The sequence below is a fragment of the Procambarus clarkii genome, chromosome 73, assembly GCF_040958095.1.
Source record: "Procambarus clarkii isolate CNS0578487 chromosome 73, FALCON_Pclarkii_2.0, whole genome shotgun sequence".
NCBI classification, from domain to species: domain Eukaryota; kingdom Metazoa; phylum Arthropoda; class Malacostraca; order Decapoda; family Cambaridae; genus Procambarus; species Procambarus clarkii.
The window spans coordinates 3,221,980-3,242,268 of NC_091222.1; positions in this window are offsets into that span (position 1 = coordinate 3,221,980).

The window sequence follows — 20,289 nt, forward strand, 5'->3', positions numbered from 1 at the left end:
CATATTTGCAGTTTGAAATTACGATTTTTAAACCCAACATATGCCAAGTACTGAAAGCGGCGTTTGGTCATATTTGTCCCAAACTTCCCTGCAGTTTTCAAAATATCCCAAACATCCCAATTTCGAGGCCTGAGCCATATTTTGGAGCCAAATTCTGGCTCTCTGCACGTATTCGCTGTTTGAAATTACGACTTTTTATACCCAACATATTCCAAGTACTGAAAGCGGCAGTGAGTCACATATTGCACAAACTCCAATGCAGTTTTCAAAATATCCCAAATATCCCAATTTCGAGGCCTGAGCCATATTTTGGAGCCAAATTCTGGCTTTCTGCACGTATTCGGAGTTTAAAATTAAGAATTTTTATACCCAACATATGCCATGTACTGAAAGCGGCGTTTGGTCACATTTGTCCCAAACCTCCCTGCACTTTTCAAAATATCCCAAACATCCCAATTTCGTGGCCTGAGCCATATTTTCGAGCCAAATTCTGGCTCTCTGCACGTATTCGTAGTTTGAAAATACGACTTTCTATACCCAACATATGCCAAGTACTGAAAGCGGTGTTTGGTCATGTTTGTACCAAACCCCCCAGCAGTTTTCAAAATAAATCAAATATCCCAATTTCGAGGCCTGAGCCATATATTGGTGCCAAATTCTGGCTCTCTGCACGTATTCACAGTTTGGAATTACGACTTTTTTATACCCAACATATGCCAAGTACTGAAAGCGGTGTTTGGTCATGTTTGTACCAAACCCCCCAGCAGTTTTCAAAATAAATCAAATATCCCAATTTCAAGGCCTGAGCTATATTTTGCAGCCAAATTCTGGCTCTGTGCACGTATTCGCAGTTTGAAATTACGACTTTTTTATACCCAACATATACCAAGTACTGAAAGCGGCGTTTGGTCACATTTGTCCCAAACCTCCCTGCAGTTTTCAAAATATCCCAAATATCCCAATTTCAAGGCCTGAGCTATATTTTGCAGCCAAATTCTGGCTCTATGCACGTATTCGATGTTTGAAATTACGACTTTTTATACCCAACACATGCCAAGTCCTGAAAGCGCCAGTGAGTGACATTTTGCTCAAACTCCCCTGCAGTTTTCGAAATATTGCAAATATCCCAATTTCGAGGCCTGAGCCATATTTTGGAGCCAAATTCTTTATCTCTGCACGTATTCGAAGTTTGGAATTACGACTTTTTTATACCCAACATATGCCAAGTACTGAAAGCTGCAGTGAATCACATTTTGCACAAACTCTCCTGCAACTTTCAAAATATCCCAAATATCCCAATTTCGAGGCCTGAGCCATATTTTGTAGCCAAATTCTGGCTCTCTGCACGTATTCGCAGTTTGAAATTACGAATTTTTTTACCCAACATATGCCATGTACTGAAAGCGGCGTTTGGTCACATTTGTCCCAAACCTCCCTGCAGTTTTCAAAATATCCCAAACATCCCAATTTCGAGGCCTGAAACATATTTTCCAGCCAAATTCTGGCTCTCTGCACGTATTCGCAGTTTGAAATTACGACTTTTTTATACCCAACATATACCAAGTACTGAAAGCGGCGTTTGGTCACATTTGTCCCAAACCTCCCTGCAGTTTTCAAAATATCCGAAACATCCCAATTTCGAGGCCTGAGCCATATTTTGGAGCAAAATTCAGGCCCTCTGCACGTGTTCGCAGTTTGAAATTACGACTTTTCATACTCAACATATGCCAAGTACTGAAATCGGTGTTTGGTCACATTTGTCCCAAACCCCCCCTGCAGTTTTCAAAATATCTCAAACATACCAATTTCGAGGCCTGAGCCATAATTTGGAGGCAAATTCAGGCTCTATGCACGTATTCGCAGTTTGAAATTACGACTTTTTATACCCAACACATGCCAAGTCCTGAAAGCGCCAGTGAGTGACATTTGCACAAACTCCCCTGCAGTTTTCGAAATATCCCAAATATCCCAATTTCGAGGCTTGAACCATATTTTGGAGCCAAATTCTGGCTCTCTGCACGTATTCGAAGTTTGGAATTACGACTTTTTTATACCCAACATATGCAAAGTACTGAAAGCATCAGTGAGTCACATTTTGCACAAACTCCCCTGCAGTTTTCAAAATATCCCAAATATCCCAATTTCGAGGCCTGAGCCATATTTTGTAGCCAAATTCTGGCTCTCTGCACGTATTCGCAGTTTGATATTACGAATTTTTATACCCAACATATGTCATGTACTGAAAGCGGCGTTTGGTCACATTTGTCCAAACCTCCCTGCAGTTTTCAAAATATCCCAAACATCCCAATTTCGAAGCCTGAGCCATATTTTCCAGCCAAATTCTGGCTCTCTGCACGTATTCGCAGGTTTGAAATTCCGACTTTTTTATACCCAACATATACCAAGTACTGAAAGCGGCGTTTGGTCACATATTTCCCAAACCTCCCTGCAGTTTTCAAAATATCCCAAACATACCAACTTCGAGGCCAGAGCCATAATTTGGAGGCAAATTCCGGCTCTATGCACGTATTCGCAGTTTGAAAATACGACTTTTTACACCCAACACATGCCAAGTCCTGAAAGCAGCAGTGAGTGACATTTTGCACAAACTCCCCTGCAGTTTTCGAAATATCCCAAATATCCCAATTTCGAGGCCTGAGCCATATTTTGCAGCCAAATTCTGGCTCTCTTCACGTATTCGCAAGTTGAAATTACGACTTTTTTTTACCCAACATATACCAAGTACTGAAAGCAGCGTTTGGTCACATATTTCCCAAACCTCCCTGCAGTTTTCAAAATATCCCCAACATCCCAATTTCGTGGCCTGAGCCATATTTTGGAGTCAAATTCAGGCTCTCTGTATGTATTTGCAGTTTGAAATTACGACTTTTCAAACTCAACAATGCCAAGTACTGATAGCGGCGTTTGGTCACATTTGTCCCAAACCCCCCTGCAGTTTTCAAAATATCCCAAATATTCCAATTTCGAGGCCTGAGCCATATTTTAGAGTCAAATTCTGGCTCTCTGCACGTATTCGTAGTTTAAAATTTAAGAATTTTTATACCCAACATATGCCATGTACTGAAAGCGGCGTTTGGTCACATTTGTCCCAAACCTCCCTGCACTTTTCAAAATATCCCAAACATCCCAATTTCGTGGCCTGAGCCATATTTTCGAGCCAAATTCTGGCTCTCTGCACGTATTCGTAGTTTGAAAATACGACTTTTTATACCCAACATATGCCAAGTACTGAAAGTGGCAGTGAGTCACATTTTGCACAAAGTCCCCTGCAGTTTTCAAAATATCCAAAATATCCCAATTTCGAGGCCTGAGCCATATTTTGGAGCCAAATTCTGGCTCTCTGCACGTATTCGCAGTTTGAAATTACGACTTTCTATACCCAACATATGCCAAGTACTGAAAGCGGTGTTTGGTCATGTTTATACCAAACCCCCCAGCAGTTTTCAAAATAAATCAAATATCCCAATTTCGAGGCCTGAGCCATATATTGCTGCCAAATTCTGGCTCTCTGCACGTATTCGCAGTTTGGAATTACGACTTTTTTATACCCAACATATGAAAAGTACTGAAAGCGGCAGTGAGTCACATTTTGCGCAAAGTCCCCTGTAGTTCTTAAAATATCCCAAATATCCCAATTTCGAGGCCTGAGCCATATTTTGCAGCCAAATTCTGGCTCTCTGCACGTATTCGCAGTTTGAAATTACGACTTTTTTATACCCAAAATATACCAAGTACTGAAAGCGGCGTTTGGTCACATATTTCCCAAACCTCCCTGCAGTTTTCAAAATATCCCAAACATCCCAATTTCGAGGCCTGAGCCATATTTTGGAGCCAAATTCAGGCTCTCTGCACGTGTTCGCAGTTTGAAATTACGACTTTTCATACTCAACATATGCCAAGTACTGAGAGCGGCGTTTGGTCACATTTGTCCCAAACTCCCCTGCTGTTTTCAAAATATTCCAAACATACCAATTTCGAGGCCTGAGCCATAATTTGGAGGCAAATTCTGGCTCTATGCACGTATTCGATGTTTGAAATTACGACTTTTTATACCCAACACATGCCAAGTCCTGAAAGCGCCAGTGAGTGACATTTTGCACAAACTCCCCTGCAGTTTTCGAAATATTGCAAATATCCCAATTTCGAGGCCTGAGCCATATTTTGGAGCCAAATTCTGGATCTCTGCACGTATTCGAAGTTTGGAATTACGACTTTTTTATACCCAACATATGCCAAGTACTGAAAGCTGCAGTGAATCACATTTTGCACAAACTCTCCTGCAACTTTCAAAATATCCCAAATATCCCAATTTCGAGGCCTGAGCCATATTTTGTAGCCAAATTCTGGCTCTCTGCACGTATTCGCAGTTTGAAATTACGAATTTTTATACCCAACATATGCCATGTACTGAAAGTGGCGTTTGGTCACATTTGTCCCAAACCTCCCTGCAGTTTTCAAAATATCCCAAACATCCCAATTTCGAGGCCTGAAACATATTTTCCAGCCAAATTCTGGCTCTCTGCACGTATTCGCAGTTTGAAATTACGACTTTTTTATACCCAACATATACCAAGTACTGAAAGCGGCGTTTGGTCATATTTGTCCCAAACCTCCCTGCAGTTTTCAAAATATCCGAAACATCCCAATTTCGAGGCCTGAGCCATATTTTGGAGCAAAATTCAGGCCCTCTGCACGTGTTCGCAGTTTGAAATTACGACTTTTCATACTCAACATATGCCAAGTACTGAAAGCGGCGTTTGGTCACATTTGTCCCAAATCCCCTCTGCAGTTTTCAAAATATCTCAAACATACCAATTTCGAGGCCTGAGCCATAATTTGGAGGCAAATTCTGGCTCTATGCACGTATTCGCAGTTTGAAATTACGACTTTTTATACCCAACACATGCCAAGTCCTGAAAGCGCCAGTGAGTGACATTTGCACAAACTCCCCTGCAGTTTTCGAAATATCCCAAATATCCCAATTTCGAGGCTTGAACCATATTTTGGAGCCAAATTCTGGCTCTCTGCACGTATTCGAAGTTTGGAATTACGACTTTTTTATACCCAACATATGCAAAGTACTGAAAGCATCAGTGAGTCACATTTTGCACAAACTCCCCTGCAGTTTTCAAAATATCCCAAATATCCCAATTTCGAGGCCTGAGCCATATTTTGTAGCCAAATTCTGGCTCTCTGCACGTATTCGCAGTTTGATATTACGAATTTTTATACCCAACATATGCCATGTACTGAAAGCGGCATTTGGTCACATTTGTCCCAAACCTCCCTGCAGTTTTCAATATATCCCAAACATCCCAATTTCGAAGCCTGAGCCATATTTTCCAGCCAAATTCTGGCTCTCTTCACGTATTCGCAGTTTGAAATTCCGACTTTTTTATACCCAACATATACCAAGTACTGAAAGCGGCGTTTGGTCACATATTTCCCAAACCTCCCTGCAGTTTTCAAAATATCCCAAACATACCAACTTCGAGGCCAGAGCCATAATTTGGAGGCAAATTCCGGCTCTATGCACGTATTCGCAGTTTGAAAATACGGCTTTTTACACCCAACACATGCCAAGTCCTGAAAGCAGCAGTGAGTGACATTTTGCACAAACTCCCCTGCAGTTTTCGAAATATCCCAAATATCCCAATTTCGAGGCCTGAGCCATATTTTGCAGCCAAATTCTGGCTCTCTGCACGTATTCGCAAGTTGAAATTACGACTTTTTTTGACCCAACATATACCAAGTACTGAAAGCGGCGTTTGGTCACATAATTCCGAAACCTCCCTGCAGTTTTCAAAATATCCCCAACATCCCAATTTCGAGGCCTGTGCCATATTTTGGAGTCAAATTCAGGCTCTCTGTATGTATTCGCAGTTTGAAATTACGACTTTTCAAACTCAACATATGCCAAGTACTGATAGCGGCGTTTGGTCACATTTGTCCCAAACCCCCCTGCAGTTTTCAAAATATCCCAAATATTCCAATTTCGAGGCCTGAGCCATATTTTGGAGTCAAATTCTGGCTATCTGCACGTATTCGTAGTTTAAAATTAAGAATTTTTATACCCAACATATGCCATGTACTGAAAGCGGCGTTTGGTCACATTTGTCCCAAACCTCCCTGCACTTTTCAAAATATCCGAAACATCCCAATTTCGAGGCCTGAGCCATATTTTGGAGCAAAATTCAGGCCCTCTGCACGTGTTCGCAGTTTGAAATTACGACTTTTCATACTCAACATATGCCAAGTACTGAAAGCGGCGTTTGGTCACATTTGTCCCAAATCCCCTCTGCAGTTTTCAAAATATCTCAAACATACCAATTTCGAGGCCTGAGCAATAATTTGGAGGCAAATTCTGGCTCTATGCACGTATTCGCAGTTTGAAATTACGACTTTTTATACCCAACACATGCCAAGTCCTGAAAGCGCCAGTGAGTGACATTTGCACAAACTCCCCTGCAGTTTTCGAAATATCCCAAATATCCCAATTTCGAGGCTTGAACCATATTTTGGAGCCAAATTCTGGCTCTCTGCACGTATTCGAAGTTTGGAATTACGACTTTTTTATACCCAACATATGCAAAGTACTGAAAGCATCAGTGAGTCACATTTTGCACAAACTCCCCTGCAGTTTTCAAAATATCCCAAATATCCCAATTTCGAGGCCTGAGCCATATTTTGTAGCCAAATTCTGGCTCTCTGCACGTATTCGCAGTTTGATATTACGAATTTTTATACCCAACATATGCCATGTACTGAAAGCGGCGTTTGGTCACATTTGTCCCAAACCTCCCTGCAGTTTTCAAAATATCCCAAACATCCCAATTTCGAAGCCTGAGCCATATTTTCCAGCCAAATTCTGGCTCTCTTCACGTATTCGCAGTTTGAAATTCCGACTTTTTTATACCCAACATATACCAAGTACTGAAAGCGGCGTTTGGTCACATATTTCCCAAACCTCCCTGCAGTTTTCAAAATATCCCAAACATACCAACTTCGAGGCCAGAGCCATAATTTGGAGGCAAATTCCGGCTCTATGCACGTATTCGCAGTTTGAAAATACGACTTTTTACACCCAACACATGCCAAGTCCTGAAAGCAGCAGTGAGTGACATTTTGCACAAACTCCCCTGCAGTTTTCGAAATATCCCAAATATCCCAATTTCGAGGCCTGAGCCATATTTTGCAGCCAAATTCTGGCTCTCTTCACGTATTCGCAAGTTGAAATTACGACTTTTTTTTACCCAACATATACCAAGTACTGAAAGCAGCGTTTGGTCACATATTTCCCAAACCTCCCTGCAGTTTTCAAAATATCCCCAACATCCCAATTTCGTGGCCTGAGCCATATTTTGGAGTCAAATTCAGGCTCTCTGTATGTATTCGCAGTTTGAAATTACGACTTTTCAAACTCAACAATGCCAAGTACTGAAATCGGCGTTTGGTCACATTTGTCCCAAAACTCCCTGCAATTTTCAAAATATTCCAAACATCCCAATTTCAAGGCCTGAGCCATATTTTGGAGCCAAATTCAGACTCGCTGCAAGTATTCGCAGTTTGAAATTACGACTTTTCATTCCCAACATATGCCAAGTACTGAAAGCGGCGTTTGGTCACATTTGTCCCAAACCCCCCTGCAGTTTTCAAAATATCCCAAACATCCCAATTTCTAGGCCTGAGCCATATTTTCGAGCCAAATTCAGGCTCTCTGCACGTATTCGTAGTTTGAAATTACGACTTTTTTATACCCAACATATGCGAAGTACTGAAAGCGGCGTTTGGTCACATTTGTCCCAAACCCCCCAGCAGTTTTCAAAATATCCCAAACATACCAATATCGAGGCCTGAGCCATATTTTGGAGGCAAATTCTGGCTCTATGCACGTATTCGCAGTTTGAAATTACGACTTTTTATACCCAACACATGCCAAGTCCTGAAAGGGGCAGTGAGTGACATTTTGCACAAACTCCCCTGCAGTTTTCGAAATATCCAAAATATCCCAATTTCGAGGCCTGATCCATATTTTACAGCCAAATTCTTGCTCTGTGCACGTATTCGCAGTTTGGAATTACGACTTTTTTATACCCAACATATGCCAAGTACTGAAAGCGGCAGTGAGTCACATTTTGCACAAAGTCCCATGCAGTTTTCAAAATATCCCAAATATCCCAATTTCGAGGCCTGAGCCATATTTTGCAGCCAAATTCTGGTTCTCTGCACGTATTCGCAGTTTGAAATTACGACTTTTTTATACCCAACATATACCAAGTACTGAAAGCTGCGTTTGGTCACATATTTCCCAAACGTCCCTGCAGTTTTCAAAATATCCCAAACTTCCCAATTTCGAGGCCTGAGCCATATTTTGGAGCCAAATTCAGGCTCTCTGCACGTATTCGCAGTTTGAAATTACGTCTTTTTATACGCAACATATGCCAAGTACTGAAAGCGGCGTTTGGTCACATTTGTCCCAAACCCCCATGCAGTTTTCAAAATATCCCAAGCATACCAATTTCGAGGCCTGAGACATAATTTGGAGGCAAATTCTGTCTCTATGCACGTATTCGCAGTTTGAAATTACGACTTTTTATACCCAATACATGCCAAGTCCTGAAAGCGGCAGTGAGTGACATTTTGAACAAACTCCCCTGCAGTTTTCGAAATATCCCAAATATCCCAATTTTGAGGCCTGAGCCATATTTTGGAGCCAAATTCTGGCTCTCTTCACGTATTCGCAGTTTGAAATTGCGACTTTTTTATACCCAAAATATGCCAAGTACTGAAAGCGGCGTTTGGTCATATTTGTCCCAAACCTCCCTGCAGTTTTCAAAATATCCCAAACATTCCAATTTCGAGGCCTGAGCCATATTTTGGAGCCAAATTCAGGCTCTCTGCACGTATTCGCTGTTTGAAATTACGACTTTCATACCCAACATATGCCAAGTACTGAAAGTGGCGTTTGGTCATATTTGTCCCAAACTCCCCTGCAGTTTTCGAAATATCCAAAATATCCCAATTTCGAGGCCTGATCCATATTTTACAGCCAAATTCTGGCTCTGTGCACGTATTCGCTGTTTGGAATTACGACTTTTTTTTACCCAACATATGCCAAGTACTGAAAGCGGCAGTGAGTCACATTTTGCACAAAATCCCCCCTGCAGTTTTCAAAATATCCCAAATATCCCAATTTCGAGGCCTGAGCCATATTTTGAAGCCAAATTCTGGCTCTCTGCACGTATTCGCAGTTTGAAATTACGACATTTTTATACCCAACATAAACCAAGTACTGAAAGCTGCGTTTGGTCACATATTTCCCAAAACTCCCTGCAGTTTACAAAATATCCCAAACATCCCCATTTCGAGGCCTGAGCCCTATTTTGGAGCCAAATTCAGGCTCTCTGCACGTATTCGCAGTTTGAAATTACGTCTTTTTATACGCAACTTATGCCAAGTACTGAAAGCGGCGTTTGGTCACATTTGTCCCAAACCCCCATGCAGTTTTCAAAATATCCCAAGCATACCAATTTCGAGGCCTGAGACATAATTTGGAGGCAAATTCTGGTTCTATGCACGTATTCGCAGTTTGAAATTACGACTTTTTATACCCAACACATGCCAAGTCCTGAAAGCGGCAGTGAGTGACATTTTCAATAAACTCCCCTGCAGTTTTCGAAATATCACAAATCTCCCAATTTCGAGGCCTGAGCCATATTTTGGAGCCAATTTCTGGCTCTCTGCACGTATTCGCTGTTTGAAATTAGGACTTTTTATTCCCAACATATGCCAAGTACTGAAAGCGGCATTGAGTCACATTTTGCACAAACTCTCCTGCAGTTTTCAAAATATCCCAATTTTGAGGCTGAGCCATATTTTGGAGCCAAATTCTGGCTCTCTGAACGTATTTGCTGTTTGAAATTACGACTTTTTATACCCAACATATGCCAAGTACTAAAAGCGGCAGTGAGTCACATTTTGCACAAACTCCAATGCAGTTTTCAAAATAATCCAAACATCCCAATTTCGATGCCTGAGCCATGTTTTCGAGCCAAATTCTGGCTCTCTGCTCGTATTCGCAGTTTGAAATTACGACTTTTTTATACCCAACATATGCGAAGTACTGAAATCGGCGTTTGGTCACATTTGTCCCAAACCTCCCTGCAATTTTCAAAATATTTCAAACATCCCAATTTCAAGGCCTGAGCCATATTTTGGAGCCAAATTCAGACTCGCTGCACGTATTCGCAGTTTGAAATTACGACTTTTCATACCCAACATATGCCAAGTACTGAAAGCGGCGTTTGGTCACATTTGTCCCAAACCCCCCTGCAGTTTTCAAAATATCCCAAACATCCCAATTTCTAGGCCTGAGCCATATTTTGGAGGCAAATTCTGGCTCTATGCACGTATTCGCAATTTGAAATTACGACTTTTTATACCCAACATATACCAAGTCCTGAAAGCGGCAGTGAGTTACATTTTGCACAAACTCCAATGCAGTTTTCAAAATAATCCAAACATCCCAATTTCTAGGCCTGAGCCATATTTTCGAGCCAAATTCAGGCTCTCTGCACGTATTCGTAGTTTGAAATTACGACTTTTTTATACCCAACATATGCGAAGTACTGAAAGCTGCGTTTGGTCACATTTGTCCCAAACCTCTTTGCAGTTTTCAAAATATTCCAAACATCCCAATTTCGAGGCCTGAGCCATATTTTGGAGCCAAATTCAGGCTCGGTGCACGTATTCGCAGTTTGAAATTACGACTTTTTATACCCAACACATGCCAAGTCCTGAAAGCGGCAGTGAGTGACATTTTGCACAAACTCCCCTGCAGTTTTCGAAATATCCAAAATATCCCAATTTCGAGGCCTGATCCATATTTTACAGCCAAATTCTTGCTCTGTGCACGTATTCGCAGTTTGGAATTACGACTTTTTTATACCCAACATATGCCAAGTACTGAAAGCGGCAGTGAGTCACATTTTGCACAAAGTCCCCTGCAGTTTTCAAAATATCCCAAATATCCCAATTTCGAGGCCTGAGCCATATTTTGCAGCCAAATTCTGGCTCTCTGCACGTATTCGCAGTTTGAAATTACGACTTTTTTATACCCAACATATACCAAGTACTGAAAGCTGCGTTTGGTCACATATTTCCCAAACGTCCCTGCAGTTTTCAAAATATCCCAAACTTCCCAATTGCGAGGCCTGAGCCATATTTTGGAGCCAAATTCAGGCTCTCTGCACGTATTCGCAGTTTGAAATTACGTCTTTTTATACGCAACATATGTCAAGTACTGAAAGCGGCGTTTGGTCACATTTGTCCCAATCCCCCATGCAGTTTTCAAAATATCCCAAGCATACCAATTTCGAGGCCTGAGACATAATTTGGAGGCAAATTCTGGCTCTATGCACGTATTCGCAGTTTGAAATTACGACTTTTTATACCCAACACATGCCAAGTCCTGAAAGCGGCAGTGAGTGACATTTTGAAGAAACTCCCCTGCAGTTTTCGAAATATCCCAAATATCCCAATTTTGAGGCCTGAGCCATATTTTGGAGCCAAATTCTGGCTCTCTTCACGTATTCGCAGTTTGAAATTGCGACTTTTTTATACCCAAAATATGCCAAGTACTGAAACCGGCGTTTGGTCATATTTGTCCCAAACCTCCCTGCAGTTTTCAAAATATCCCAAACATCCCAATTTCGAGGCCTGAGCCATATTTTGGAGCCAAATTCAGGCTCTCTGCACGTATTCGCTGTTTGAAATTACGACTTTCATACCCAACATATGCCAAGTACTGAAAGTGGCGTTTGGTCATATTTGTCCCAAACTCCCCTGCAGTTTTCGAAATATCCAAAATATCCCAATTTCGAGGCCTGATCCATATTTTACAGCCAAATTCTGGCTCTGTGCACGTATTCGCTGTTTGGAATTACGACTTTTTTTTACCCAACATATGCCAAGTACTGAAAGCGGCAGTGAGTCACATTTTGCACAAAATCCCCCTTGCAGTTTTCAAAATATCCCAAATATCCCAATTTCGAGGCCTGAGCCATATTTTGCAGCCAAATTCTGGCTCTCTGCACGTATTCGCAGTTTGAAATTACGACTTTTTTATACCCAACATATACCAAGTACTGAAAGCTGCGTTTGGTCAAATTTGTCCCAAACCCCCATGCAGTTTTCAAAATATCCCAAGCATACCAATTTCGAGGCATGAGCCATAATTTGGTGGCAAATTCTGGCTCTATGCATGTATTCGCAGTTTGAAATTAGACTTTTTATACCCAACACATGCCAAGTCTTGAAAGCGGCAGTGAGTCACATTTTGCACAAAGTTCCCTGCAGTTTTCAAAATATCCCAAACATCCCAATTTCGAGGCCTGAGCCATATTTTGGAGCCAAATTCTGGCTCTCTGCACGTATTTGCAGTTTGAAATTACGATTTTTAAACCCAACATATGCCAAGTACTGAAAGCGTCGTTTGGTCATATTTGTCCCAAACCTCCCTGCAGTTTCCAAAATATCCCAAACATCCCAATTTCGAGGCCTGAGCCATATTTTGGATCAAAATTCTGGCTCTCTGCACGTATTCGCTGTTTGAAATTACCACTTTTTATACCCAACATATGCCAAGTACTGAAAGCGGCAGTGCGTCACATATTGCACAAACTCCAATGCAGTTTTCAAAATATCCCAAATATCCCAATTTCGAGGCCTGAGCCATATTTTGGAGCCAAATTCTGGCTTTCTGCACGTATTCGCAGTTTGAAATTACAAATTTTTATACCCAACATATGCCAAGTACTGAAAGCGGCGTTTGGTCACATATTTCCCAAACCTCTCTGCAGTTTTCAAAATATCCCAAACATCCAAATTTCGGGGCCTGATCCATATTTTGGAGCCAAATTCAGGCTCTCAGCACGTATTCGCAGTTTGAAATTACGACTTTTCATACTCAATATATGCCAAGTACTGAAAGCGGCGTTTGGTCACATTTGTCCCAAACCCCTCAGCAGTTTTCAAAATATCCCAAACATACTAATTTCGAGGCCTGAGGCATATTTTGGAGGAAAATTCTGGCTCTATGCACGTATTCGCAGTTTGAAATTACGACTTTTTATACCCAACACATGCCAAGTCCTGAAAGCGGCAGTGAGTCACATTTTGCAGAAACTCCCCTGCAGTTTTCAAAATATCCCAAATATCCCATTTTCGAGGCCTGAGCCAAATTTTGGAGTCAAATTCTGGCTCTCTGCACGTATTCGCAGTTTAAAATTACGAATTTTTATACCCAACATATGCCATGTACTGAAAGCGGCATTTGGTCACATTTGTCCCAAACCTCCTTGCAATTTTCAAAATATCCCAAACATCCCAATTTCGAGGACTGAGCCATATTTTGGAGCCAAATTTTGGCTCTCTGCACGTATTTGCTGTTTGAAATTAGACTTTTTATACCCAACACATGCCAAGTCTTGAAAGCGGCAGTGAGTCACATTTTGCACAAAGTTCCCTGCAGTTTTCAAAATATCCCAAACATCCCAATTTCGAGGCCTGAGCCATATTTTGGAGCCAAATTCTGGCTCTCTGCACGTATTTGCAGTTTGAAATTACGATTTTTAAACCCAACATATGCCAAGTACTGAAAGCGTCGTTTGGTCATATTTGTCCCAAACCTCCCTGCAGTTTCCAAAATATCCCAAACATCCCAATTTCGAGGCCTGAGCCATATTTTGGATCAAAATTCTGGCTCTCTGCACGTATTCGCTGTTTGAAATTACCACTTTTTATACCCAACATATGCCAAGTACTGAAAGCGGCAGTGCGTCACATATTGCACAAACTCCGATGCAGTTTTCAAAATATCCCAAATATCCCAATTTCGAGGCCTGAGCCATATTTTGGAGCCAAATTCTGGCTTTCTGCACGTATTCGCAGTTTGAAATTACAAATTTTTATACCCAACATATGCCAAGTACTGAAAGCGGCGTTTGGTCACATATTTCCCAAACCTCTCTGCAGTTTTCAAAATATCCCAAACATCCAAATTTCGGGGCCTGATCCATATTTTGGAGCCAAATTCAGGCTCTCAGCACGTATTCGCAGTTTGAAATTACGACTTTTCGAACTCAATATATGCCAAGTACTGAAAGCGGCGTTTGGTCACATTTGTCCCAAACCCCTCAGCAGTTTTCAAAATATCCCAAACATACTAATTTCGAGGCCTGAGGCATATTTTGGAGGAAAATTCTGGCTCTATGCACGTATTCGCAGTTTGAAATTACGACTTTTTATACCCAACACATGCCAAGTCCTGAAAGCGGCAGTGAGTCACATTTTGCAGAAACTCCCCTGCAGTTTTCAAAATATCCCAAACATCCCAATTTCGAGGCCTGAGCCATATTTTGGAGCCAAATGTTGGCTCTCTGCACGTATTCGCTGTTTGAAATTAGGACTTTTTATACCCAACATATGCCAAGTACTGAAAGCGGCATTGAGTCACATTTTGCACAAACTCCCCTGCAGTTTTCGAAATATCCAAAATATCCCAATTTCGAGGCCTGATCCACATTTTACAGCCAAATTCTGGCTCTGTGCACGTATTCGCAGTTTGGAATTACGACTTTTTTATACCCAACATATGCCAAGTACTGAAAGCGGCAGTGAGTCACATATTGCACAAACTCCAATGCAGTTTTCAAAATATCCCAAATATCCCAATTTCGAGGCCAGAGTCATATTTTGGAGCCAAATTCTGGCTTTCTGCACGAATTCGCAGTTTGAAATTACGAATTTTTATACCCAACATATGCCATGTACTGAAAGCGGCGTTTGGTCACTTTTGTCCCAAACCTCCCTTCAATTTTCAAAATATCCCAAACATCCCAATTTCGAGGCCTGAGCCATATTTTGGAGCCAAATTCTGGCTCTCTGCACGTATTTGCTGTTTGAAATTACGACTTTTTATACCCAACATATGCCAAGTACTGAAAGCAGCAGTGAGCCACATTTTGCACAAACTCTAATGCAGTTCTCAAAATAATCCAAATATCAGAATTTCGAGGCCTGAGCCATGTTTTCGAGCCAAATTCTGGCTCTCTGCACGTATTCGCAGTTTGAAATTACGACTTTTTTATACCCAACACATGCGAAGTACTGAAATCGGCGTTTGGTCACATTTGTCCCAAACCTCCTTGCAATTTTCAAAAAATTCCAAACATCCCAATTTCGAGGCCTGAGCCATATTTTGGAGCCAAATTCAGACTCGCTGCACGTATTCGCAGTTTGAAATTACGACTTTTCATACCCAACATATGCCAAGTACTGAAAGCGGCGTTTGCTCACATTTGTCCCAAACCCCCTGCAGTTTTCAAAATATCCCAAACATCCCAATTTCGAGGCCTGAGCCATATTTTGGAGGCAAATTCTGGCTGTATGCACGTATTCGCAGTTTGAAATTACGACTTTTTATACCCAACATATGCCAAGTACTTAAAGCGGCAGTGAGTCACATTTTGCACAAACTCCAATGCAGTTTTCAAAATAATCCAAACATCCCAATTTCTAGGCCTGAGCCATATTTTCAAGCCAAATTCTGGCTCTCTGCACGTATTCGTAGTTTGAAATTACGACTTTTTTATACCCAACATATGCGAAGTACTGAAAGCGGCGTTTGGTTACATTTGTCCCAAACCTGTTTGCAGTTTTCAAAATATTCCAAACATCCCATTTTCGAGGCCTGAGCCATATTTTGGAGCCAAATTCAGGCTCTCTGCACGTATTCGCAGTTTGAAATTACGACTTTTCATACGCAATAGATGCCAAGTACTGAAAGCGGCAGTGAGTGACATTTTGAACAAACTCCCCTGCAGTTTTCGAAATATCCAAAATATCCCAATTTCGAGGCCTGATCCATATTTTACAGCCAAATTCTGGCTCTGTGCACGTATTCGCAGTTTGGAATTACGACTTTTTTATACCCAACATATGCCAAGTACTGAAAGCGGATTGAGTCACATTTTGCACAAAGTCCCCTGCAGTTTTCAAAATATCCCAAATATCCCAATTTCGAGGCCTGAGCCATATTTTGCAGCTAAATTTTGGCTCTCTGCACGTATTCGCAGTTTGAAATTACGACTTTTTTATACCCAACATATACCAAGTACTGAAAGCTGCGTTTGGTCACATATTTCCCAAACCTCCCTGCAGTTTTCAATATATCTCAAACATCCAAATTTCGAGGCCTGATTTATATTTTGGAGCTAAATTCTGGCTCTCTGCACGTATTTGCAGTTTGAAATTACGATTTTTATGCCCAACATATGCCAAGTACTGAAAGCGGCGTTTGGTCATATTTGTCCCAAACCTTCCTGCAGTTTTCAAAATATCCCAAACATCCCAATTTCGAGGCCTGAGCCTTATTTTGGAGCCAAATTCAGGCTCTCTGCACGTATTCGCTGTTTGAAATTACGACTTTTATACCCAACATATGCCAGGTACTGAAAGTGGCGTTTGGTCATATTTGTCCCAAACTCCCCTGCAGTTTTCAAAATATCCCAAACATCCCAATTTCGAGGCCTGAGCCATATTTTGGAGCCAAATTCAGGCTCTCTGCACGTATTCGCAGTTTGAAATTACGACTTTTCATACTCAATATATGCCAAGTACTGAAAGCGGCGTTTGGTCACATTTGTCCCAAATCCCCCAGCAGTTTTCAAAATATCCCAAACATACCAATTTCGAGGCCTGAGCCATAGTTTGGAGGCAAATTCTGGCTCTATACACGTATTCGCAGTTTGAAATTACTACTTTTTATACCCAACACATTCCAAGTCCTGAAAGCGGCAGTGAGTCACATTTTGAACAAACTCCCCTGCAGTTTTCAAAATATCCCAAATATCCCAATTTCGAGGCCTGAGCCATATTTTGGAGTCAAATTCTGGCTCTCTGCACGTATTCGCAGTTTAAAATTACGAATTTTTATACCCAACATATGCCATGTACTGAAAGCGGCATTTGGTCACATTTGTCCCAAACCTCCCTGCAATTTTCAAAATATCCCTAACATCCCAATTTCGAGGCCTGAGCCATATTTTGGAGCCAAATTCTGGCTCTCTGCACGTATTCGCTGTTTGAAATTAGGACTTTTTATACCCAACATATGCCAAGTACTGAAAGCGGCATTGAGTCACATTTTGAACAAACTCCCCTGCAGTTTTCAAAATATCCTAAATATCCCAATTTTGAGGCTGAGCCATATTTTGAAGCCAAATTCTGGCTCTCTGCACGTATTTGCTGTTTGAAATTACGACTTTTTATACCCAACATATGCCAAGTACTAATAGAGGCAGTGAGTCACATTTTGCACAAACTCCAATGCCGTTTTCAAAATAATCCAAACATCACCATTTCGAGGCCTGAGCCATGTTTTCGAGCCAAATTCTGGCTCTCTGCACGTATTAGTAGTTTGAAAATACGACTTTTTATACCCAACATATGCCAAGTGCTGAAAGTGGCAATGAGTCACATTTTGCACAAAGTCCCCTGCAATTTTCAAAATATCCCAAATATCCCAATTTCGAGGCCTGAGCCATATTTTGGAGCCAAATTCTTTCTCTCTGCACGTATTCGCTTCTTGGAATTACGTCTTTTTTATACCCAACATATGCCAAGTACTAATAGAGGCAGTGAGTCACATTTTGCACAAACTCCAATGCCGTTTTCAAAATAATCCAAACATCACCATTTCGAGGCCTGAGCCATGTTTTCGAGCCAAATTCTGGCTCTCTGCACGTATTAGTAGTTTGAAAATACGAGTTTTTATACCCAACATATGCCAAGTGCTGAAAGCGGCAGTGAGTCACATTTTGCACAAAGTTCCCTGCAGTTTTCAAAATATCCCAAACATCCCAATTTCGAGGCATGAGCCATATTTTCCAGCCAAATTCTGGCTCTCTGCACGTATTCGCAGTTTGAAATTACGACTATTTATACCCAACATATGCCAAGTACTGAAAGCGGCGTTTGATCACATTTGTCCAAATCCCTCCTGCAATTTTCAAAATATCCCAAAGATCCCAATTTCGAGGCCTGAGTCATATTTTGTAGCACAATTCTGGCTCTCTGCATGTATTCGCTGTTTGAAATTACTACTTTTTATACCCAACATATGCCAAGTACTGAAAGCGGCAGTGAGTCACATTTTGGACAAACTCCAATGCAGTTTTCAAAATATCCCAAATATCCCGATTTTGAGGCCTGAGCCATATTTTGGAGCCAAATTCAGGCTCTCTGCACGTATTCGCTGTTTGAAATTACGACTTTTATACCCAACATATGCCAAGTACTGAAAGTGGCGTTTGGTCATATTTGTCAAAATATCCCAAACATTCCAATTTCGAGGCCTGAGCCATATTTTGGAGCCAAATTCTGGCTCTCTGCACGTATTCGCAGTTTGAAATTGCGACTTTTTTATACCCAAAATATGCCAAGTACTGAAAGCGGCGTTTGGTCACATATTTCCCAAACCTCCCTGCAGTTTTTAAAATATCCCAAACATCCAAATTTCGAGGCCTGATCCATATTTTGGAGCTAAATTCTGGCTCTCTGCACGTATTTGCAGTTTGAAATTACGATTTTTATGCCCAACATATGCCAAGTACTGAAAGCGGCGTTTGGTCATATTTGTCCCAAACCTCCCTGCAGTTTTCAAAATATCACAACATCCCAATTTCGAGGCCTGAGCCATATTTTGGAGCCAAATTCAGGCTCTCTGCACGTATTCGCAGTTTGAAATTACGACTTTTATACCCAACATATGCCAAGTACTGAAAGCGGCGTTTGGTCATATTTGTCACAAACTCCCCTGCAGTTTTCAAAATATCCCAAACATCCCATTTTCGAGGCCTGAGCCATATTTTTTAGCCAAATTCAGGCTCTCTGCACGTATTCGCAGTTTGAAATTACGACTTTTCATACTCAACATATGCCAAGTGCTGAAAGCGGCGTTTGGTCACATTTGTCCCAAACCCCCCTGCAGTTTTCAAAATATCCCAAACATACCAATTTCGAGGCCTGAGCCATATTTTGGAGGCAAATTCTGGCTCTATGCACGTATTCGCAGTTTGAATTTACGACTTTTTATACCCAACACATGCCAAGTCCTGAAAGCGGCAGTGAGTGACATTTTGCACAAACTCCCCTGCAGTTTTCGAAATATCCCAAATATCCCTATTTCGAGTCCTGATCCATATTTTACAGTCAAATTCTGGCTCTGTGCACGTATTCGCAGTTTGGAATTACGACTTTTTTATACCCAACATATGCCAAGTACTGAAAGCGGCGTTTGGTCATATTTGTCCCAAACCTCCCTGCAGTTTTCAAAATATCCCAAACATCTAAATTTCGAGGCCTGAGCCATATTTTGGAGCCAAATTCTGGCTCTCTGCACGTATTCGAAGTTTGGAAATACGACTTTTTTATACCCAACATATGCCAAATACTGAAAGCGACAGTGAGTCACATTTTGCACAAAGTCCCCTGCAGTTTTCAAAATATCCAAAACATCCCAATTTCAAGGCCTGAGCCATATTTTCCAGCCAAATTCTGGCTCTCTGCACGTATTCGCAGTTTGAAATAACGACTTTTTATACCCAACATATGCCAAGTACTGAAAGCGGCGTTTGGTCACATTTGTCCCAAACCCCCCTGCAATTTTCAAAATATCCCAAAGATCCCAATTTCGAGGCCTGAGCCATATTTTGGAGCAAAATTCTGGCTCTCTGCACGTATTCGCTGTTTGAAATTACGACTTTTTATACCCAACATATGCCAAGTACTGAAAGCGGCGTTTGGTCATATTTGTTCCAAACCTCCCTACAGTTTCAAAATATCCCAAACATCCCAATTTCGAGGCCTGAGCCATATTTTGGAGCCAAATTCAGGCTCTCTGCACGTATTCGCTGTTTGAAATTACGACTTTTATACCCAACATATGCCAAGTACTGTAAGCGGCGTTTGGTCATATTTTCCCAAACTCCCCTGCAGTTTTCAAAATATCCCAAACATCCCCATTTCGAGGCCTGAGTCATATTTCGGAGCCAAATTCAGGCTCTCTGCACATATTCGCAGTTTGAAATTACGACTTTTCATACTCAACATATGCCAAGTACTGAAAGTGGCGTTTGGTCACATTTGTCCCAAACCCCCAAGCAGTTTTCAAAATATCCCAAACATACCAAATTCGAGGCCTGAGCC